The sequence below is a fragment of the Triticum urartu genome, chromosome 4A (genome assembly GCF_056163025.1).
Source record: "Triticum urartu cultivar PI428250 chromosome 4A, HENAU_Tu73, whole genome shotgun sequence".
NCBI lineage: Eukaryota > Viridiplantae > Streptophyta > Magnoliopsida > Poales > Poaceae > Triticum > Triticum urartu.
In genome coordinates, this window is record NC_141876.1 from 565,107,030 (window position 1) to 565,113,612 (window position 6,583).

General features: G+C 47.7%; 1 pseudogene; it reads left to right on the forward strand.

Annotated features, from left to right (window-relative positions):
* The first annotated feature begins 570 nt into the window (after positions 1 to 570).
* Positions 571 to 4,510, forward strand: LOC125554879 (putative ubiquitin-conjugating enzyme E2 23; annotated as a pseudogene).
* The last annotated feature ends 2,073 nt before the right edge of the window (positions 4,511 to 6,583 follow it).

Below are 6,583 nucleotides of genomic sequence, written 5' to 3' on the forward strand. Positions count from 1 at the left end.
TGCGGGAGGAAGAAGATGACTTGGTCGCAGCAATCTCGTCCATTCACGCGTACACATCCAACGCTCGGCAGCGGGCCGGCCCAAATTTGAGCCGGTGCCCCGACGCAGAATATCACCCTTAAAATTATGGTTGAAATATAACCGTAAATATAAATAAACCAAGACGGAGGTAGTAAGACCTAAAACCTAAAACTACATGCTCTGAACCGATGACCCCTCTCACCATCGACCATAAGAGGTCACCGGAAGAGCCGCCGGAGGACCACCGCGGAAGGCTACTCGCTGGCCGAGATCACTTTTCTTTCCTTCCTCTTGAAGAAAGAAACCAGGCTGTGTCATCAGGGTGGCCATTAATTGTTACGTGCAACACATGGATTTAATTTTTTGAGGGATGCAACACATGGATTTTACTAGTCCCGTCCCGCAAAAGGTAAGTACACGTACAAATTTTGATTAGCCCTTATATATATCTAGCGACGGCTAGATATACGTTTTCCATACACGCCCTCGATCAAGAAGAACGAGATCATCACATCGATCGATCGACCGATCGGAGAAGATATAACCGAGATGGGCGCCGAGATGCGTACTACGCTAGAGTTGCGAGACCTTGTGCGCTTCTACCCGAAGCGTGGCAATCGCACGCTCGTCGACCGCGGCCTGCTGGTTTCGTACAACGGGGAGGACCGCACCTGCACGCTGTTCCGCCTCGACGGCACGCTGGTGACCAAGAAGCTTGATGATATCGCCGTCGTCGACAGAAGCTCCATCCATGTCGGTCAGATGGTCGGGTCGGCGTCGGACGTCGGTGGCCAGATCGGCGTCGTCACCGGGGTCACCACCGATCTCCACCTCGTCCAGCTCAACGAACGCGGGGGCGCGACGGTGAATCAGATCCTGGGGGCGTCGCCGGCTGGGCTGCGACGTGTCAGAGCACTCAGCCTTGGCGACTACGTCTTGTCCGGGGCATGGCTGGGCCGGGTGGTCGCGGTGCCTCTGGACGTCGACGTCTTGTTCGACGACGGCGCCGTCTGCAGGGTCGCCCATCTGGAGTCCCAGGGGTTAAAATCGGCGACAAATGAACAGGCCTATCATATCCCCGAGACGAACGTCGCCTTCTACCCGGGGGAGCGCGTCACTGCCAAGAACTCCTCCCCCACCGTCTTCAAAGGATCGCGGTGGCTAAGCGGCCACTGGAAGCCGGAGCACGAAATAGGCACGGTGGCCAGCGTGGAGATGGCCGGCGTCTTCGTTTACTGGATCGCGTCGGCGCAACACGGCACCAATCAACAACTGGTCGAGGAGTCCGCTCCTCCACCTTACCAGCAGCCCGACAGCCTGACTTACTTCTGCTCTGCGCCCGATTGCAGCTGGCGGCTGGGCGACCGCTGCTTTCTTCTTAGTGATGAGCAGCGACACATAAGTTCATTGCACGCGCACACGGCCCTGCTGCCCACCATGACAGTTGCCAACAGCAACACCACCGTCGACGTGCTGTGGCAGGACGGCACGCGGCAGTATGGGGCTAGATCAACGACACTCAGCCCCTACGAGTTCATCATGGAGCACGACTTCTTTCCTGGGCAGTACGTTGTTGACAACGCTCCTGGCGACACGGTAGATGGTGTTGCCGGAGATGGCGTGGGTGCTGCCAGTGGATCAACTAGGCGTGTCGGCGTTGTCAGAAGCCTGAATTCCAAAGACCAAACGGTGCACGTGTCATGGTTCAAGGCGGCGGCGATGCGGCCCGACAGCGAGGCCGGCGGCTTGGAGGTCGAGTGCGAGGATACGGTGAGTGCGTATGATCTGGGCAGGGACCCGCACCACTCTGTTCTCCACGGAGACGTCGTCGTTCGTGTGCTATCAAGCGTCATCGAGAGCACACCAGCAGCGCAGCAAATACCACATGCCAAGAGCGCCCCCGCCGATCTTCCATGGGTCGGGCGCGTTGTTGACCTGAATGACGGCCACGTCCAAGTCAAGTGGAGTGACGGCAGCACGTCAATGGTAGTAATATGGACGCAGCATGCATGGCGAATTTGCCGTGCACCTTCTGTTACAATTTGATTTAATATGATATGTAGTATTACAAAAAGATGGCACCTATCTCGACTCGACTTAAATATAGCTGCTTAATTTCCATGTGATGTTTCAGGTGTTCCCCCATGAGATCAGTGTCGCCAACAAGGAGCACTACACACAACTGTACGCTGAAATGTATGGCTGGGAGTGGGGCGAGGAGGAGGAGGAAGATGTCGGTGCTTCTCCGGAGTTGGATGTTGCCAACGTGGTATCTACTATATATCTAGCTAGGAACATTATCCCATGCATGCACCTTAACTTATAGCATCACACATTAGCGTAGGAATGATATGGCAATGTTCAATTACAGGTAAATGATCCACATGATCCAGCAGATGCTAGAAACATAGAGGGTGGTGATTGTTCTGTGAACGAACTAGATGGCCCTGCTACAACCATGCAGAATGTGGAAGCGCCCACACATGTATCCACGGTTAGTCATGAGGACGCTAACGTTGGTGGCGCCGTCATGGAGGCTGGCCTTGCTGATTCAATGGAAAGAAGCGATGCAAGTGTCGACGACAGCGATGACGACTCTGTCGATAATGTGGTGATCAAGGCCAAGGATGTCATTGGAGATGACGGCCCGTTTAAGTTCCCAAACTTCGACGTGGTGAAGAGTCCTCCGGATCATCATTACCTTGACACGGTGGATCAGGTTCATCTTTTATATCCTTTTCCCTCAGAGATAACAGTAGAGGCCTGTTAGCTGACTATATATTATTGCCATACCATCTATAGCTAATTTTATAGTCGACATGTGTGGGTAGCAGTTAGCTATAGAGGCCAATTAGCTATAAATATGTACTACTTGGCTCATCTTACTCTCTCACAAAGCTTTATGGAGCTAGTGCTGCAACTGATCTTAATCTACAACACGTTTCTCTTATTGCTCTATGATAGCAAAAAGATAGTGCTCCTTATAGCCTGGTTACATCATCTTGTTATACCTGCTCTTACTTTCGCTAATCTTTCTCTTTTTCAAATGGCTTTAGTTCTCCCAATATAGGCACATGTAGAAGCCAAGAGGCACTCTTTCCTTTGTTTTTATTTAGTTGGAAGAAGGCACGCTTTCCGCTTGTTACACGAGATGATGAACTTTAATTTTCTTTTCCTGAAGTTTTTGCAATAAAATTTGGAGCTTCTTTAAAGATACATCATACTGCATGATTTAATGTGCAAGATTAAGTTGATCTAGTGGTTAGTATGGCTCAGCTAGGAATTTATTTAGCTTAAGGACGACTTAGTAATTTCCGATTAACCTGATGTTGGTCTATAATTCGGCTAGTAGTCTTCTCATGTGTTATCACTCCTAACAAGGACAATCCATCCTGCAGTATCGTGTATGCACGCCACCCCATCATTTAGGGATGCAGGCGGACACGTCCTTTAGATCATTACAACCATGACATAATTAATTGGTTGGTGTCAATACACCGTAGCAGGGATTTCCTGCAACGAAATATTGTATATTCTAAGTCATGTCGTAGTACAACAAACCGCAAATTGAACATAAGCTAAGCAATGCTCTCTTTTGCCAAATGAACCGCAGGGCAGCAACGGCGGAAAGAAGTGGGTAAAAACAGTGCAGAAGGAGTGGAAGATACTGCAGGACAGCTTGCCCGGTACGTGTGGCCTTCGAGTGTAACTTATATACGTGTCAGTATATCTTAGTAATGATTCGATGGATGAAATTGGCACATCAATCTATATATGTATGCAGACACAATCTATGTACGGGCGTTCGAGGACCGTATGGACCTGCTCCGGGTGGCGATGGTGGGCGCGAGCGGGACGCCTTACCAGGATGGGCTCTTCTTCTTCGACCTGCAGCTACTGTTGTCCTACCCGGACGTGCCACCGCAGGTGTAATACCACTCCTTCGGTAACCGTCTGAACCCAAACTTGTATGCCTCTGGCACGGTGTGCCTCAGCCTGCTCAACACCTTCGACGGTGAGGGCACCGAGGTCTGGGTGCCAGGGACGTCGAGCCTCCTTCAGGTCGCCGTCTCCCCCCAGGCCCTCGTCCTCAACGACCAGCCCTACTCCAACGAGGCCAACTACGATCACCTGGTCGGCACGCCACAGGGCCGCCGTCACACGTTGCCTTATAACGAGAACGCCTTCTTGCTCACTCTTCGGACCATGCTCCATCTGTTGCGCCGACCGCCGCGGGGCTTCGAGGGGTTCATCGGGGACCACTTCCGCCGACGCAGGAGATACGTCCTCGCGACGTGTGGAGCGTACCTTCAGGGATGCGTGCCCGCCGATCATGGGAGGATGGAGTTGTCGTGCTCCCACCGGCTTAAGGATCGCGTTTGACAATGTCTTGCCCGGGCTCACGGCAGCGTTCACGCAGATTGGCGACGAAGGGAGCTGCCAATGCACTGCCACCAATCATCAACATCCGGCAAATATTCTCGGATGATATGACACGACTACTCCGGTTTTGGACCCTTGGCGGCAGCGCTACTGCTGATGTATTGTCACTACGAGCACAGAAACTCTGAACTGTGACCAGTAGACCACAACAGTTAGATTGTGGGGTCAACTATTGCTTCGGCAAAAGTTATTCACTATTGATTATTGAACCTTCCATAGCTTCGGTGGAAATCTTTACTGTTGAACCATTGTACAGCATGTTGATCTAAACTGTGCATAGGGCCGGTTCCATTACCACTGAAAACCGCATACCGTTCCAGCCACAAGTAAATGAAACGTAGATCTAACCTAACTAGCTACTACTCCTTTCGTAAAGAAATATAAGAGCGTTTAGATTATTACTTTAGTGTTTCCTCAAAAGAATAAGATTATTACTTTAGTGATCTAAACGCTTTTATATTTCTTTATAGAGAGAGTAGTTCCCAGGTTACCCACAGCCTATTTGTTATATTAACGAAGAATATTTGAAGCATGTTGAATTTGTGAGACGTATCTGAAATGATTTAGATATGCCCTAAATAATACTTCCTCTGTTCACAAATATAAGATGTTTTGAATATTTTAATGTGGATTACATACTGAAACGAGTGAACAAACACAATTATATGTGTCTACATACATTCTACATCCGATTCAAAAAATAATCAGAACATCTTATAATTTGTGAACAGAGGGAGTAGATATGAATGCAGATATTTTAGTATGAAATAATTGAATGATTTTAAAGCAAATAAAAATGACTGAAATAATAATAATAATAATAATTTGAATAAAACATTCTTACCTTTTTAAAATATCATTAAAAAGAAGCTTGGTGAAAAAATACTTTGAAAATTATCGAAAAAAGCATATTACCTTTTTAGAAGTGACAAAAGGTTTGCCACTTTCATTAAATTAAGAAGCATGTTTTAGAGACCAAACGACTAGAGGAGGCGTGACTCAAAATCCAAAAGTTTAATCTTCCAACATAATGTTACCAAAATGTCATGCCCCTACCGTGGCACAGTTTGCCACCGCGATGCAGACACACGAGACGATGATAGAGGGGCTTGATTGGTTATGAAAAACACGGGAATTACACTCGTTGCAAATCTCCAAAATTAAAGCATCGTGAGGGTGATCATCGCTTTGCCCCCACTCTACCCATATTGTAGCGAGTGATCCCACCAAGATTTGATGCCGCTGAAGCGTTGCAAATCTCCAAAAGTACAAGCATGGTGAGGATGACCATCGCTTTGCCCCTACTCTACCCATACTGTAGCAAGTGAACCCATCAATATTTGACGCCGCTAAAGTCTGCCACGAAGACGGATCGAAAGGGTGTAGATCAAACCAATCTTTGACTATGTGCGAGACCCGTATGGAGTAGCGACATTGAAAAGTATGTGAGCCGCGACTCAAGGGCACAATTACATAGGAGACAAGTTTAATTGAAAAATATGTGAGCTGTCGCCTCAATGATACAAAGACAAATCGAAAAGTTACAATTCAAACCAGTCATTTCTTATCCAGAGTTGTGTTTGGATGGCTATCAAGTCTGAATAAGAAACCATTTGAATCGTTACAATGTTATGTTGAGGTTGTCAATAATACACCCACTTTGACATATTTTGCTGAAATCTATTCGAGATTATTTTTTGAGTGATTTTGCATCAATCAAGTTAGTGGCATTGTATACCATACACCTGTATTCTTGCTAAAGGAAGATGATAATTTTTTTATGAAATGAATAGACTCCGCTTAAAACATGGTGCACCATATCGATAGTCACCAAACCTCAAACAAAGTCCGGGGCATCGGTCACCCACACGGATAAGGGCTCCGTAGCGCCTAAAGCATACTGTGCAAAGCTTGCGCCACCTTATCACAGTCCCGATGACACTACAGAAAATTAGAAATTAAAAAAAGGTACGAGCTCTTTGCTTCCCTGAAGAAGACGCCAAGCTCCGTAACATCATAGCCTCGCCCTTTTAGTGTCGTCACCATGGTCGAGCAGACTAACTAAAACATAATGTGCTGTTTTAACCTCCTCCCAAATCAGATGCATCATCAATGGCTT